Source organism: Carassius gibelio, chromosome A23, assembly GCF_023724105.1.
Source record: "Carassius gibelio isolate Cgi1373 ecotype wild population from Czech Republic chromosome A23, carGib1.2-hapl.c, whole genome shotgun sequence".
Classification (NCBI taxonomy): Eukaryota; Metazoa; Chordata; class Actinopteri; order Cypriniformes; family Cyprinidae; genus Carassius; species Carassius gibelio.
The window spans coordinates 4,925,356-4,944,015 of NC_068393.1; positions in this window are offsets into that span (position 1 = coordinate 4,925,356).

Consider the following 18,660-nt stretch of genomic DNA (forward strand, 5'->3'; position numbering starts at 1 on the left):
TGATGCGATATATTTTGTTTAAAGCGCTATATAAATAAAGGTGACTTGACTCGACTTGACTAGACACATGAAAACATATGAAGAGGAGAAAAACAGAGAGAAGATGATGCAGGGAGAGAATCAAATAAGATGAGACAAGAGGAAAAGTAGCTGAGAAAAGATTAGTAAAATTAAGAGGAAAAAAGTGGTGCAGTGAACATTGAAGACCGCTTGACATTCACATTTTAAATTTACTATTGCTTTTCTTTAAACAAACAGCATCTTTTTTGAGGGAATGCTGATTTGTGGAGCTAACTATGATGACTAAGAATAGTAATAATAATACTAATAATAATACTAATAATAATACTAATCTTTCCCAGTGAAGACACTGTTGAACATACTGCAGGTGTGTGTGCAACGTGAAGGTACAGAGTAGTGCAAACACAGCTGTTCAAACCAATCGGTGCTTTGGAATGTGTTTGTGTGCAGTGGATCAGGGTCATTGATTTTAAGCTCACTGGTTCAGAGTTAATTATTAAAGATGCTATTTGTTGAAATGTTCTCACCTGGATGTACATAACTGACAGTGCAGCTATACGTCCCAATTCACATAAGTAAAACCAAAGTTAACAATTATCACACATTTTGTATGAAACACACTTTTTCAGGCTCTCATGCTACCCAACTAAATCTCATGCTAAATCTGCTCACAGATTTTGCTGATCATGCGAATTTGGTCTAAGACACAAATTCTTGACTGGATTTCTTTTAAAGCGGCAAGATTGGGCTACATTCAAAATCTTTCAAAAACACTTCATAATGTGACTACTACAGAGCTGTCTATCAAGAGCTGGATGGTCACCATGAAGAAACATGAAGAACATGGTAATTGTGCCGTTGAATTGGTGCATTAAAACACAAGAAACATGATGTTTGCCATCTGTTTTGGGAATCATTTTATAAAGATCTACCAATAGGGCATGCTTTATATTGCAGCTGTGGCTGCAGTTATTTACATGAACATGCAACTGAACAACTGGAAAACAGTCTTCATAGAAAGCACATTTTCAGTGATACAACTTTTTTAGAACACCATGGATAATTTAATTTTGTGTTTTCGTAATGGCCACTTGTACACACAGGAGGGTCACTTGAGCCTTTATAGCATGTTGTTTTAATTTTTAAAAGTGCCTCTTAGCACAAATCTAATGTTTCAAGGGAAAACAGGAGCTGAGCACAGGAGTGATGACATCAGCAGTATAAGCAACGATCGGCGAGTGTCTCTTTCTCTCTCTCTCTCTCTCTCTCTCTCTCTCTCTGCAGGATAAGGTATTGCAGTGACTGTGCTGCAGAGGTATCAGCTAACATTAATGACATCCTTAATCATTTATATGGGGGAAGTGAGAGGTCACATCCACTAATGTGAGTGTTTGCCAGAGAATAGAAAATGAAAGAGACAGAGCAAGATAAAGAAAAGAGAGTGAGAGTATAAGGGTACATAAGATTTTAAAACAGTACAAATGGCAACAGAGATTAAACTACACAGTCCTCTCTAAATTATCTGCTGGAACACTTTACTGTATACTTTATATTTTTGTATTGTTTTATTTTTTGCTTCTTCGAGAGAGGACAGGAAAATTATGATTAAAAAAACAGGTTGAAAGGAACCCTTAAAAGTGTCCTATTATGCTTTTTCAGTATCTGAATTTTATTCAGTGTGTAGTGTGCATGATTGGGCATTAAAAATATCTACAGAGTTACAAATCTCAAAGTTCACTCCTGTAAGGGAAACAGGTCAATTTAGCTCAAAGGGAATCATTTAAGATTTTAAAGGGAATTTGAACAGAATCACTGTTTCACGGCTGATCAATGAGACGCCCTGCGATTCACTGAACAAGCCGTTTAACATAAAATCTGCGCTGGATATTAATATCCAAACTATAGTGAAACACTATCAATTAGCACAGTAACAAGATCGGCAGTTTAAGACATTAACTTGTAAGCACAAAACACAAGATACTTCTCTTTTCAATATGAATACGGCTTTATTAGATAAATCTAAGACATATAAACTAATCTAACACATAAACGCACGCACTCACACATTCACACAAGTTGCAGGAAGATCGGAAGTTAGGAAAAGATGAGTTTAAGAGAATGGAAATATGGAATCCCAAGTTCACAGCCAGAGATGTATAAAGTACTAGAGACCCATACTTGAGTAAAAGTACAAGTGCTCTATCAAAAAAGTGACTTGAGTAGAAGTTGAAGTGCTCATTAAGCACCACACTTAAGTAGAAGTACTAAAGTATTCAACATTTTTTGTACTTAAGTATTGGAAGTAGTCTATTTTAAAATTTACTACTCAAGTACTGAAAGTAAAAGTAGAAGTACTGTGTTATGTAGTTATTAAAGAAAGTAGTCAAAAGTTTGAACATATTGTTTTTACTATTTCAAATGATTAACCTAACGGACAATCACAATTCATTTGACTGTAACTTCTTGTAAACAAAAAACGGTTACTAGGGTTAGTTAGCCCAATTTGCAAAATGATGTCATTAATAACTTACCTTCATGTTGTTTCAAACCCGTAAGACATCAGAGGGTCATTTAGAATTTTTTGAAGCATCGAAAATACATTTTGGTCCAAAAATAGCAAAAACTACGACTTTATTCAGCATTGTCTTCTCTTCTCTGTCTGTTGTAAGACAGTTAAAAACAAAGCAGTTTGTGATATCTGGTTCGCAAACGAATTATTCGATGTAACCGGATCTTTTTGAAACAGTCCACCAAATCGAATTGAATCGTTTTAAACAGTTCGCGTCTCCAATACGCATTAATCCACAGATGAATTAAGCTGTTAACTTTTTAAACTGTTTAATTTGTCTGACACTCCCTCTGAGTCAAAACAAACCAATATCCCGGAGTAATTCATTGACTCAAACAGTACACTGACTGAACTGCTGTGAAGAGAGAACTGAAGATGAACACCGAGCCGAGCCAGATAATGAACAACAGACTGATTCGTTTACGATTCAAGAACCGTTTCTGTCAGACGCGTCTGATTCGTGAACCGAGGAGCTGATGATACTGCGCATGTGTGATATAGCGTGAAGCAAACCGACACACAGAACGTCTGAACCGAACTGATTCTTTTGGTGATTGATTCTGAACTGATTCTGTGTTAATGTTATGAGCCCAGGTGCAGTAAACGCCAATGACGCCATTGCATCGAGCGCAAAATAATCGGTGAACTGTTTTCTTCAACTGGTTTATTGAATCGAACTGTCAGAAAGAACTAACGTAACTGGTCATCCTAGAACCGATGCAACCGGTTCTTGACTCGTGAACGAGTCATTATCTGGCTCGGCTCGGTGTTCATCTCTCTCTTCACAGCAGTTCAGTCAGCACGCGCAGTCTTCTTAATCGCTTGATTCGCTCAATGATGTGGCAGCTTCATCAAACCTGCCATCTACAGTTCTGGCAGTGGTTTGTAATTGAATGATTCGTAACATTATTATAATTGTAACGAGTAACGATGCAGCACATAAAAAAAATATCGGAGTAAAAGTATTAAACTCAGCGAAAATATGTACCGAAGTAAAAGTGGAGGTAGGAGAAAAAAATAATACTCCAGTAAAGTACAGATACCGCCTTTTAGTACTTAAGTACAGTAGTGAAGTAGTTCTACTTCGTTACTATACATCTCTGTTCAAAGCAATACTTTAAATTGCATAAACATGAACAACCATCAATCACGTAATTAGCGCTCGCATTGAGTTCCTCAATGAGGTTAAAATTATATTAGATACACCAGTAAAGGTCACAGTCTGGAGGTAAAGTTACTTGCATCTCCTGTGAAGAAGGAGCCTCGTGAAAGGGTTATCCCGAGGTCGTTGATTGGCTGGAAGTTCAGTCTCTGAAGTGACGTCTTGGGAAGCCCGTGGTTGTTGGGCGTTGGCTGAAAGTGCAGAGTCGTGTGGGCTGGTTGAAGTTGAACTGACGTTACAAAACTTGACTCAGAACACGAAACTCTCAAACGGAAAAGAAAAGAAATAAAGTTTGATGAGACTAGGTTGTGTTCCTTCTCATCGTGGCATAGTAGCATCAGGCAGGCACGCTGGAACCGCGCTCAAAGAACAATGATGACTAACCGCATGGCTAGATTATACAAGCTAAAGCTAGGTAGCAAAGCTACAAGCTAAAAGCTAAGAGCAGGCATGACTAATAGCATGACTGATAGCACGAGCAAGGCTGGAACTAAAAGCAGACTAAAAGCAGATTAAAAGCCCGCATGACTGATAGCACAAGCAAGACTAGAACTAAAAGCAGACTAAAAGATTTTACGATGTCCTAGGTATTTAAACTTGCCTGTTGGCCAAACCTCAAATGTTGTATTGACCAATCAGATATGGTCTTGGCTCGGGGGTATCATAAATCATTTGTTTATCTTACCAAGCATGTGGTTCTTGCCTCGCAGGGTCTAATTTTGGACATGATTCCTATAACACGATTATGATATATTTTACAAATAAATGATTGTCAGGACAATATCAAGCAAGAAAATTCGATTATATCAATACTAGACATGACTATGTATCCTGTAGTTATCAAAAGACATACACAATAAGTGATTATACATGATATTCAAATGTGTGGGTTACACATAAATGAATATGGAGTTAAGCAATGGAATGATTCATTTATAAGTCTTTTTGAGTTCATTCTGATCCATATATAATGTACAAAAAGCAGTTTCTTTGCCATTCTCTGGCAAAGGGACTTTTCTGTGAAGACAAAGGTTTAAAGCCCTTCCCCCCCTTAGGAATTTCAGTCTGGTTCTGCTGGCTGGGGGAAGTCAATGCAAGTATTTAACTTGATCTCCTGGGTTTACATGTGATGCCCAGCGTTGTATTTCAATTACGAACAATAAATTTGACAATCTCTTCTTCGAATTAAAATTGTCAATAATTGTTCTATTGGTGTTAATGTAGAAAGCTGCTTGTGTGAACAAGTTGGTTTGTTGGTTATCTTGCTTGGTTCTTGTGGCACTAGAACTGATTTATGACTTCCTGAGGAGTTCGGCTCTCGTTTCAATGCACACAGCTCTGATAGACTCTTTAATTTGTCTGGTTCGACTCATTTCTGCTACACTCCAAAGGGCGATACTTCTTTTTTTTAACTTAATTTTATTTTTTTATCCCTTTTAAAGAACTACAAAGTAGGGATCGTTTTGACTACAGTGTTGTTTTCCAGGGTAATGTGATGTCACAAAGCGGTCCATTAGAATATCATCAAATAATTTGGGCCTACGGAATGCCGAATGGTTTGTGGGAGGGGCGGGGCGGTGTTGTGTTTAGAATGCTTAGACATATCAGACAATATGACGACGAAAAGAATAAGTGCTGTTGGAGATTTAGTGCATCCTTGTTGATCCTGGAACAACATTCCAATCAACCAATCAGAACTGAGATATAACTTTTCAGGAAATATCTGTTTAGGCTTACAATCAGGGTTAGGTGCTTCTTCACCCTTGTTAATCAGCTATAATCTCCCACTGATTTTAGGAATAAATTATGGGTAGGGTTAGGTTTAGGGGTAGGTGTCACGGGCCGGCAAAGAAAGAACAGGGTCTGGGTCCAAATGCAGGGAAATATACTTTAATAGGAACGAAAAGGCCAACAAGGCAAAAAACAAAATAGTAACTAATCACAGGAACACAGCAGACGCAGCCAAAATGTGAGACACGAAACATACGAAATGACACTAAACATTAGACAATACAGCCAAGCAGAGTGGTTGGGAAGAATATATACTCCTAAACATGGCACCAAACAAACACAACACTCACAGAAGACGGGCACACCAGTTGAAGACGGTGACAGAACCCCTCCATTAAGGAGTGGATTCCAAACACTCAAAAATAATAAATCATGGAGGGAGGCGGAATGGAGGTGGATCGCCGCCGCCTCGGGGGAACTGTCAGCAGATGCCACCACAGGCACCTTGGAAGCATTCTGAGCAGACACCGCCGCCTTGTGGAAATCCTGAGCGGACAACGCCACCTCGCGGGAATCGTGAATGGACATCGCCACCTCTGGAGCTCTCTGAGCGCACACCACTGCCTCCTGTGAATCGTGAACCGTGTCTGCGGCTTCGTGAAGGCTAGCAGTCAACCCCTGCTGCCTTGGAGGGAACATCAGCGGGCTCCACCACTTTGTGAGTCCTGCAAGCAGACCACGCAGCTCGCACCAAAATCAGCTGTGAATCCCGCATTTAGCGCATCAGCCTGTGACACTCTGGGAACAGGTGTGAGGCACTGGGTGCAGCCGACGAGGCCTCTGCTGCCTCGGGAGAACCTTGAGCAGCCTCTGCAGCTAACTCCACCCTGATGACTGAGCTGCTCCACCGCCTCGTTGGGGTGCCAGAATGGCATAAGGGACTTGAAGAACTCAGCTAGTCCTCTCTGTCGACGACAGCTGAGCCGCCCCCACGAAGTCCCAAGCATAATCCTCAATGCTTCGCTCTCCCTGGCGGACATCGAGGAATCTCCCTTCTGGACCCATATTTGCTGGCTGTATTCTGTCACAGGCCGGCAAAGAAAGAACAGGGTCTGGGTCCAAATGCAGGGAAATATACTTTAATAGGAACAAAAAAGACAACAAGGCAAAAAACAAAACAGAAATAAATCATGCGAAATGAAACATACAAAATGACATGAAACATTAGACAATATAGCCAGGCAGAGTGGTGGGTGATACAAGAATATATACTCCTAAACAAAATGGGGAACAGCTGGCAAAATCACATCGACCCCTTCTGGCCTGTTCAGCAATGCCCTCAATTCCACTGTCGATAGGTACCAGGAGGCAGCATTTAGGTAAACAGGTGGCAGAGTTTCAACGGTTACTCCATCGCTGCTTCAATAACACCAGAGATCAGTCTCGAAAGACTGATTCTCATAGTACACTATATAGCAGCCTGGAAACTACTGCCAAATGTGTCTTAGTGGGTCCTGCACACTGCAGGAAAAAGTTACAAAATCCAGTTTGGTTCTCCTCCTCTCCATTCAGCGTGGTCTCTTCCCACATGTACTTTATAGTTCCAAAAAAGGATGGGGGGTAGTGCCAGATTTTCGATCTGTGCCTGTTAAACTGCTCAGTCATGCGACTTAAATTCTGAATGCTCACTATCAAACAAGTCATGCCTCTGATCAGGTCCGAAGACTGGTTCATCACAATCGATGCATACTTCCATGTCTCCATCCTTCCCAGTCACAGAAAGTTCCAGAGGTTTGCTTTCGGGGGCAAAGCTTATCAATATCAGGCTCTTCCTTTTGGCCTTGCTCTTTCACCACACTTTCACAAATTGTGTGAATGCAGCTCTGGCTCCCTTGTGACTCCAGGGCTTCCACATACTAAATTATGTTGATGATTGGTTGATTTTAGCTCAATCAGAGCAGATTGAGATGTTATTCTTAAAAAAGACCTTTAACACTAGCTTGCTCTATTCTTTTTCTATTTTTATCTGTTTTATTTTTATTTATTATATTATTTAAAAGCCTGTTCTATGTGTACTGCATTTAAGCCAACTGAGACTTGTCATAGCACTTATATATGATTGCTCTTTTGTTGTTTTTGATGGCTTCCAATGTCCTCATTTGTAAGTCGCTTTGGATAAAAGTGTCTGCTAAATGACTAAATGTAAATGTATTCTTGCTCACATTAAAGAATTGGGGTTAAGACTAAATGCCAATAAAAGTGTGCTTTCTCCAACTCAGAGCACCACTTATCTGGGCGATTCAACCACAATGCAGGCAAGTCTGTCTCCTGCTCGGATCAAGTCGATCCTCACTGCAGTCAAGTGAGTAAGAGAATGCTGTCCAGCATTTTCAGAGATTGTGGGTTCTGATGGCAGCTGCCTCCAACGTGATACCTTTTGGCCTGCTGTACATGAGACCCTTACAGTGGTGGCTCAAGACCAAAGGGTTCTTCCCGAGGGGAAACCTGCTTCACATGCTCAAGGTCACGTGGAGGTGCCTACATGCCTTAGACATGTGGAAGAAACCTTGGTTCTTGTCTCAGAGCCAGTTATTGGGAACTTCTTGTCACCTTGCATTCCTCACTGGTTGGGGTGCGGTCATCGGTGGCTACCCTGCTCATTATCTGTGGAGTGGTTGCCATCTCAGTTGGCACATCAATTGCTTGGAGATGCTGTCTGTGTTTCGAACACTGAAACACTTTCTCTACATGGGAGATCCTTGTCAGGAGGGACCTCCTTTCACAAGCAGAGGGCATGATATTCCACCCCGCCCGAAGTTGGAACAACTCGTAACATTCGGTCTCTCAACCGAGGTTGTTGACACCATCCTCCAATCTAGAGCTCCCTCTACAAGGAAGCTGTACACCTTGAAGTGGAAGCTTTCACTTCTTGGTGCAGAGACCACCAGCTCAACCCCTACTGGTGGCCAGTCATTGGGCAGACATGCCCTAGCTACATGTTTCCTCAGCAGTGCACTGAGTCTGAGGCCCCCAGTAAGAACTCGTGTTCCCCAGTTGGACCTGGCCGTGGTGCTAGAAGCACTTTGTAAGCCTACATTCAAGCCTATTGAACAGATTTCTGACCACCACCTCACAATAAAAAACTAATTTCCTTCTGGCAATATCTTCTCTAAAGAGAGTTGGGGTTAAACAGACCTTCTCAGTGGCCCATTCCTATTCAGGCACTGTGTGCCTGGTCTGGCCAAATTATTTATCTAACCTATGGTCCCTATGGTTCCCTCTGTTACACCACAGCCTATCTTACTACAGGTCGTCTACAGAGCACTGGACACAAACATCCACAGAGCTGCCCTTTGGAGAAAAAAAACTTTTTGTGTGCTATGGTTCCCCTAAGTGGGGTCTTCCTCCTAAGAAGCTATCTTCCTGGTCATTACGTCACCCACCTATGATGTCTCGTCCATCTATTTGAACTGATTATACATGTGATTCAGAGCGTGGTCACGCTGGAGGCATTCCCACAGTGTCTCTTTCCTTTCAGGTAACCATGGTAATATGCGTAACCTGGAGATGTTTTCATGACATTAAACTAAATCAATCCAAAATTAAAAGTATTTTTTTTTTTCAATCTGTTCAATCTTTTGTACAATACATTGTACAATACATGTACAATCTTGGTACAAATAAATTTAAGTGTTGTCAAACATAAATCATAATTGCATTAACCAAGTATTTGCACATCATTGCTTATTTATATATCATTTTTGTCAAATTAGCAGATTCTAATTCATTCTAGCACTATACTTTTAATGACAGCTGGTCAAACACATCTGCTTTGATATAGTTGAGTGGCTAGTATGTGAAAAATTCCCAAGCCAACATCTCCATTAGCTCCTCAGATCGTATCCTTCCTGCCTCATTCTCTTAACATCTCTGGATCTACAGGAGTGGAAACCCGGGTTTGTGTGCCAGATCTCTACTCAGCACTGCATGTCTGCTAATTGTGTGGGTTAGCAGTGGCTAAGGATCTCTCTGCACTGAGGCACAATCCAGTGTGTGTCTTCCAGGCAGAGGAGAGCTGATCTCAGGTTGCAGGGAGATGGGCCAGAACTGGCACTCACACGCCCTGAGAGACCTGATTATTCACCGCACTGTGTTCCAACGCACTGGTCTCATGGAAGAAATGCTTATTAAAACTGGAACATAAATGTTTTTGTTTGCAAATGATAATTTTAAGAAAACCAGGTAAATTAATTTAGGGTGCATGTGTTTCTTTGTGCTGGTTTTACATATAGTCTTCAACACAGTGACACAAAGAAATGTTACTACTGATCTTTAGACAGTATTTGAACTTGAATGTGCATTTGTCACAAGGTGACGATCTTTAGGGGCGGAACCAAAATTCGGGAAGTTTGGTTCCGCCCGGAAGTGTTTCCGCCCGGACCGGAAAAACAGAACACCGGAACGTCCGGTAGCGCCGTAAGAGGGAAAATCAGGGAATTCGATGCACCTGTGCCTAGTTAGCGACAGCGGTTGGTGATTGGAGGATACGCTGGACAAGGCAGTACTTAAGGCCAAGTTATTTCACAGTCTGGGAGCTCTTTCTGGTGTGTGTGAAGCACTGTGTCGTGCCCGTCTTGGTGCGCTGCTGGTGGCTGTCTAACTCTCTCGCTCCCTCAGGCTGGAATGGTATGATTGTGAAGACATCGCGAACCTTAAAGGTTGAGAAGTGAACGGATTATACGGCGAATTGAGACGACGTGAAAAAGGGGATTGGAAGCGGCATTGATGTGAGTACTAAGAGCAAGCCGAAAGTGCCCTGTATATTGACCTGGCGTTGTGTAGATCTCCCCAGGAGGAGGAGGGCGGCCCTACCCCTAATATAGCGTGGTGGGAGAGCCGAAGGAATACTTATTGAAGTAGTCACAACGACGACATCACTAGCTAGGCCGCATATTCCATCGCCAGATCCGAACCAAGCGAAGTCAGTCAGATCAGTCAAAGGTGTAGCCAGTGATGCAAAGTGGGGAACAAATCGGCGGTACCAGCCGATTAATCCAAGGAAAGATCTCACTTGCTTTTTAGTCTGCGGGCGAGCAATATTTTGGATAGCCTTAAGCTTTTCCACCTGTGGTCTGATCTGACCATGTCCCAGTAAGTACCCCAAATACCTGACCTCCGTCTGAGCCCATGAACATTTGGTGGTGTTAATGGTGAGCCCAGCTTCCTGAAGCCTCTTTAGGATATCCTCAAGCTGCCTTAGATGTTCTTGCCAGGATCCACTGTATATCACCACATCATCAAGGTATGCGGCTGCATACTGCTCACACCCCGTAAGTACACGGTCCATCAACCTTTGGAAGGTGGCTGGTGCTCCATGTAATCCAAAAGGCATAACAGTGTATTGATATAACCCTGAAGGAGATCGAAAGGCTGTGTAGGGCTTGCAAGAAGGATCAAGGGGCACTTGCCAATAACCTTTACACAGATCTAATGTGGTCATAAAGGATGCTTTACCCAGTCTCTCAATCAACTCATCAATACGAGGCATCGGATAAGAATCAAAGCATGAGACACTGTTTAGTTTTCTGAAGTCAGTGCAAAATCTAACTCCTCCATCCTTTTTAGGGACCAACAGGATGGGACTTGACCACTCACTTTTCGAGGGTTCTATAATCCCCATTTCCAACATGGTCTTGATCTCAGTCTTTAACTGTTCCACCATCTTCTCTGGGACTCGATAGGGCTTCTGTCGTATGGGAGTAGTGTCTTTCAGGATGATGTTGTGTGTTAGGATCTCAGTCCTTCCAGGCCTCTTCTGGAAAAGAGAGGGAAAAGATTGAAGTACCTCAGTTAGTTGCTGTTGTTGTTGGTTATTTAAGCTTGAATAGCATTCTGGGGCCTTCAGCAATGAACGAACTGGTTCCATATCAGGTTCATCCTCTTCCTCCTCTATGGCCCTCACCATCATCACTTGGTCTTTGACATCCTCTGGACCTGTCAGATCAGACCCCCTCTCCTTAAATTCTCTCAGGAGATTGACATGTAGGACCTGCTTAGGCTGTTTTCTTTCGGGACACAAAATCTCATAGGTTACTGGACCAAGTTTTCTGGTCACAACATATGGCCCCTGCCATTTTGCCAACAGCTTGCTGGTACCGGATGGTAATAATAGCAGAACTTTCTGCCCAGGTTCATAGTTCCTTCCCCTGGCATGTGTATCGTACCATACCTTTTGTCGTCGTTGGGCGGCAGCTAAATTTTCTTTAGACAGAGTTCTAAAGTTCTCCAATTTGTCCCGCATCTGTAAGATATATGAAGCAATACTGCACTGGGCTGGTTCCTCTGATGTCCACCCTTCTTTGAGCACGTCCAGGGGCCCACGAACCTGCCTGCCAAACAAAAGTTCAAAAGGTGAGAATCCGGTTGAACACTGAGGGACCTCTCTATAAGCAAAGAGAAGAAACGGAATCCATTTATCCCAATCCCTCCCAGACTCATCGACAAACTTCTTCAGCATGTTTTTCAAGGTACCGTTAAACCGTTCGACAAGACCATCGGTTTGAGGATGAAATGGTGTAGTTCTAATTCCCTGAATGCCTAGCTGTTTATACAATAGCTTCATCACTTTAGCCATAAAGTTTGTTCCCTGATCAGTGATAATCTCAGATGGAACTCCAACCCTTGAAATCAAATCTACTAAACATCTCACGATGTGCTTAACTTGAACTGAACGCAAGGGGTACACCTCTGGATATCGGGTAGCATAGTCACAGATCACCAATGCAAATTGGTGACCAGAACTACTCTTAACCAAGGGACCGATGATATCCATCCCTATACGCTCAAATGGAGTTCCAATAATGGGCAACGGTTGCAGATAACTTCTATCAGCCGTTCTAACAGGTGCTACCATCTGACATTCAGTACAAGTTTTACAGTAGTCCTGCACATCTTGGTACATTTTTGGCCAATAAAATCTTTGGCTGACTCGCTCATACGTTTTCTGCCTGCCTAAATGCCCTGACCAAGGGATGGTATGGCCCAGATGTAAAATCATTTGATGCAGTGCTTTAGGTACCACTAATCTATGACTCTCGAGATCAGCCAAATACAAAAGATTGTTCTTTAAAATATACCGATCCCCCCCAAACTTTGGTACCCCTACAGGCTTACCATCCACTTCACACACTTTTGCAAACAAGGGCTGTAAAGCAACATCTTCCTTTTGCAATTCCCTAAAATTTTCAGGAACCAGCAAATGAGAGTTAATCAACTCGGACCCAGAGTCGGGTAAATTTGGTAAGCTCTCTTGTATCCTATCTTTCCCCTTATGCTTCTCTTGTCGTCTCTGTTTTTTACTTTTTCTATCCTTCCCTGCATTAGAGAACAGATCATCATCAGCATTGGGAAGGGGTTGCAATCCTTTGGTCTGGGACCTTGTAACTACTGCACACATTTTGGATACGGAACCCACCAAATCAGTTAAATAAGGAAAATCTTCCCCTAACACCACATCAAATGCTAGTTTCTCAACCACCCCCACCCTTAACAGGTATGCTTGTTCTTCTATCACTACAGAGACCTCCGCAGTTGGATAAATGTGTTCATCCCCATGTACACATCCCAAGCACACAGTATCACCATAGTTCAACATTTCACAATTTAGCAAGTCAGATTTGACCAAAGTTTGTGTACTACCTGTATCAACCAAAGCCTGAGCATGCTGACCATTTACCGTTACCATTATAAGGTGACTATGTTTCTCAGTAGATGTTGCTGATTCACCAAGGCCCTCATTCCTAGGAACATAACACATATTAGTCACTTTGGGCTTTCTAAGGGGACAAAGGGAAGCCTTATGTCCAGGTTGCTGGCAATAAAAACAAATCAGGGTTGCATTAGAATATTTCCCAGGCACTCCCATAGTCTTATCCATAGGCTCCTCGACTTTACTCCTGCCCACAGTCACAGTACCTTTGCTGGTTCGTGGTGGCTCTCGATGTGCAGCCATGTACCTTTCCGCCAGTCTAGCGGCTCCTTCACCAGTTAGTGGTTGGTTCTCCTTAACCCATACTCTCACGTCGGGCCGCAACACTCGCAGATACTGCTCCAGTATGATGGTTTCCCCCAACTGTTCCTTGTTCTTCATTTCTGGTCGCATCCACCTCTTATACAAGCCCTTGATACGGTTGTAGGTCTCTCTTACACTTTCTCCCGTTGGCACCGTAAGGCTCCTAAAACGCAGGCGATATGTCTCCTCAGTCACGTTATACTTGGCCAGAACCGCAGCTTTAATGTCAACATAGGATCCGGAACTTTGATCGTCCATGCCTGCATAGGCCTCCAGAGCTTTGCCTGTTAACAGAGTTACCACTCGGGCCGCCCACTCATCAGTTTGCCATCCCCACGTTCTGGCAATGCGTTCAAACCGCACAAAGAAGCTCTCCACATCCTCACCTTCTACAAAAGCAGGAATTCGTGGTTCATGATAATGTCTGAAAGAGGCTACTGGTGGTGGAGACATACCTGGCAAATGGTCTTCAGGTTGCGTTTGAGGAGGTTCTGAAAGCATGGCTCTTCCCCCTGAGGCCTGCGGAAATGTTCTGGGAGTAGGTAATGGGTAATGAGTTTGTTGGCTCAGTTGTTCAACTGATTCCCACCCTGTCTTGGGTTTCTGGAAAATAGTAGCCTTTAAACCATTCAGTTCATCAAACAATATTTTCTCATTTCTTTGTTGTTGCTGCATAAACTTCCTCATTTCCAAAAGAAAGTCTTGACCCACCACAATTCCTTCTGCTTCACCTTGGGGTGTACTAACTTTACTGATCTTGGGTCTCACCACAGGTTCACTCTCTAGACCTTGCACGTTCATCACCCGAAATGAGTCTATCACAGCCTCCTCAGTTGCCCCCGCCTCCAACTCCAAATCACCTGCTTGAGCTTCAACAGTGTCCTCTTCCCCCTCAGAGAGTAGGATTGGATGAGCTCGGGTTATCCTTTGAGGTCCTCCATGTCCTCTAGTAGTCATCTTGAGTTTTGCAGTTTTCCTCTTCTAGTGTCAGTCACTCCATAAAGACTTCTTATCCCACTTCTGACACCATTTGTGGTAAGATGGTCGATGCAATGGCTAACTGACAGCAAAAGAAGTGGCAAAACTCCAGGAAAAGTCCATGGAAAGTCCTTTTTTTTATTCTTGGGATCCACAAGTTTCAAACAGACATAGCAAAAACCAAAGCAAACTATCAAATAAATGGGCAAGTTGAACCCAGGAAAAAAAAAGAAAAAAAAAGAAAAATTATTTAAAGTACAACTCAGGACATAACAGAAAAAACCTAAATAGTTGGCTACTGTTCCAACAAACACCCGTTCCCCTATTCAAACATTTCCACTACTCTTTTATACCCTTGGCCCCCTCCCCTAGTATTCAAACGGACCAATCATATCACTCCATTTGTTAAACGGTACATTTCACACTTCACATAGACTTTCAGCCTCACAAGTCACACCCATAATGAAGTTCTCCTTTAACCAAAGGCCTCCCTCCCTAATAATTCATCAAAGTATACATATACAAGACATTTTAATCCACACATCCTTAATTGTGTAACTCCTCCCCTTCAGAATGCCATAAACTGGTTTCCTGTTCACGGGCCGCTCCTTTGGGCTTTCCAGGAACCGGTAAGACACAGAAACGAAACACATGTTACGATTCACACATTTCTTGACTTTAACACTATATTGAATGTTTCACATTACCAGCAGTCACCATGGAATGTGCACCTTCCATGTTACTGTTTCTAAGTAAAACAAACAAAATAAATATCTTGCCAAACATGTCTATGGTGTTTTCATTTGACCCATGTGTGCCACATCACATGAAGGAAGACGGGTGTCCTTTTCGTACACTGAGTGTGGTGGGTGAGTCTTCGTGCTGTGAAAACCTAAAATTTTGACGTGGTGCTGTATATTGCTGTGGGTTGCTGTGTATTGCCGTGTGTCCTGTCAGATAAACCCCCGCCTTCACTCACTCCGTCGCGGGAGGACAAGGAGACTGCTGGTTCTAGCCTAGTTCAGTACAGTATATGTTGTGAGCGTGCTACAGATCTCCGGAGATAGCACGGTACGCTGTGTTCAGCCCAGAGGTGGGAGCTATTCAAAGCAAACTAACTGTGCTTTGTGTCCAATCTGATACCTGTGGAGAGAAAAGGAAAGAGAGAGTGAGTAACACAAGGAGAAACAGAGGAAACCTGTACTTACAGTACGCTGTGTTCAGCCCAGAGGTGAGAGTCATTCAAAGCAAACTAACTGTGCTATTGTGCCCAAGTTGATACCTGTGGAGAGAAAAGGAGAGAGAGTGAATAACACGAGGAGGAATAGAGCGAACCCTGTACTTACGGTACGTTGTGTCCAGCCCAGAGGTGAAAGCCATCCAAAGCAGAGTAACTGTGTTTTGTGTCCAAGTTGATACCTGTAGAGAGGAGGAGAGAGAGTGGATAACGCGAGGAGAAATAGAGCGAAACCTGTACTTACAGTACGCTGTGTCCAGCCCAGAGGTGAGAGCCATTCAAAGCAAACTAACTGTGCTATTGTGCCCAAGTTGATACCTGTGGAGAGAAAAGGAGAGAGAGTGGGTAACACGAGGAGAGACCGAGGAAACCTGTACTTACGCCGCTGCCTGTGGAGAAAGAGAAAGCGAGTGAGCACCCAAGGAACGAACTGTGTGAACCAGTACTTACTGTGAGCTGCAATCAGCGAAGAGGTGAGAGCAAAACCAAGCCGAATTAACTGTGCCTTTGCGTCCCAGCCGTTGCCTGTGGAGGAAGAGAAAGAGAGTGAGCACCCCGAGAACGAACTGTGTGAACCAGTACTTACCGGGAGTTGTATTCAGCGAAGAGGAGGAAGAAGGAGGGCGCTACGGATACCTAAGACTCTGGCCGGGCCCCGAGTCCCACGCCCCGGATCCCCGTGGCCCCCTTGCTCCCTGACCTCTTCCCGGCCATAGCCCATCTGGAGGGCCGAGTCAGAGTTTAGTTTTAATTGCCCTTTCCCTATTCCCCAAGCTATTTTTAAATATTTAAATAAAGATTGTTTTATCACTTACTTGTTCTCGTGTTGTTTGGCCATTGGGTTGGCTTTGGGGACCTCCTCGAGGTGGAAGTTGAGAAGGGGTGTGGCTTAGTCAAAGCATAGCCGCCCCTGGGTGTGACAGATTCATATTAAAATAAGTATCAATATTCTGATTTTGTATGGAAAATTACCTTTCAGAGCAACGCACAGTGGTGTTTAATTTTTGAATGAATCCTTGTTTTAAATGAATCAGTCAATGATTCAATGGCCCATTCATTAAGAGAGTAATTTATTGAATTCCTGAATGACTCAGCAGTTGGCAGTTTTAGATTATTATTTAGAGTATTATTCCATAAATCATTTTCATAAAAAAATCCATATTAATAAAAAAAAAAAAAAAAAATGTTAAAGTGATAGTTTAACCAAAAATTATAATTCTCTCTTCATTTACTCACCCATAAGTAGTTTCATTCATGTAAGATTATAATTATTAATTAATTTATTTATTTATATCTGTCTGGTTGATTTTGGAGGGGGTTTTAAGTTTTTTTTATAAGGGTTTAAGTATGGCCCTAAAGGATGAGGAAACGGCCATGTTGGCTCTTTGTAAAGGCGGTAAATGCAGCTCTGTCTGTGAGACTCCACCAGCATTCAGAGCTCCATACAAAACCCTTTGACCACTTTTGTCTACCCAGGACTACCAGGCCCATTTGATTAGGGCTTTTTCTCTTTCTTCTCTATAGTTTTTTCTTGTTTTAATTGACCAGTGGGTCCAAGAGTAAAAAAAGGGGCGTCAGGGTGTCAAACTTAGTCACTTCGTTTTCAGTCAGTGTTTTCTTTTCTCTCTTTCTCTGGTGGGAATGAAACGGCCACTCGCTCTGGTGGCTCTATTCCAGTGGGAATCCCAGCTATAGCGCACAGGGTTTAACAGATGTCAGGCCCGCTCAGATCAGACCCCCTGCTCAGATTGTAACAAATTAAACTCATTAGAGAAAAAAGCAGAACAGAGTCACAGCCCATTTGATGAAGTTCAGCATATGAGGTGAAATGGTTTTGTAGTAAATCACTTAAAAGCAGTAATTAAATTGCTCCTTATTCATACAGAGGCATTTTTGGTGACTCACTATCGGATATTGGTATTGACATGAGCATATTGCATCTTTAGCAGTTTTTGGTCTGCAAATGAACAGGATTAATTTTATTAAAGCCATATAAGTTACAATTATAAACAAAGGTCTTCTGTGATTTCTTGATGGGATGAGATATTGTTGACTGTGGTTTTACCGAAGGTCATGTGAACTTTCATTGGACTCTGGACATTGTATGTTGTATGGGCAGTTTTACCACAAACTGTTATTGTCACATCCACACAAGGAGAGGAGAAGACGGGTAAGTATTTTCGTGAAGCTTTATTAACATAGGACTTTAACAGAGCAGGTAAGTGTGGTCACAGACGGTGAATCTTCAAGCACTGATCAATTGGTGAGTTCAAGCACAAAGCTAGGCCAGACAACAAAGAGTCACTTCCCTTAATCGCTGTGTCTGAATCTCCACAGAGTCACAATACGGTCCACAAGGAGCAGGCAGAAGATCCACAAAGATGTCCATGCAATCTTGATTCCAGCCGGTGAGTGAGTGAGTGAGGTGAGTATTTAAAGGTGTGGTGATTGCTGGTGCAGGTGTAGGTAATTAGTATTCAGGTGACGGTTCACGTGGGCGGTGCATGGGAGATTGAGTGGATGGTGACTGGCAATGGTGACTGGGGCTGAGGGAACGAGCTGAGGTTGTGACACTACCCCCCCCCCCCCCACGGGTGACTCCAGGCATCCTAGAGCGGTGACGGGGACGACCACGACCTCTGGGAGCCGGGCGGTCCGGGTGTTGTCGGTGGAACTCTTCGAGGAGAGCCGGATCCAGGATGTCATTGCGTGGTATCCACGACCTCTCTTCGGGACCGAACCCCTCCCAATCTATGAGGTATTCCAGGTGGCCGTTCCGCCGCCGGGAGTCGAGGATCTCTTGGACCTGGTAGATGTTGTCTCCGAGGATCTCGGGTTGGTTTGGAGGGGGAGGCGGTTCTGGTTCTGTGGAGGAAGGAGAAACTGGATCA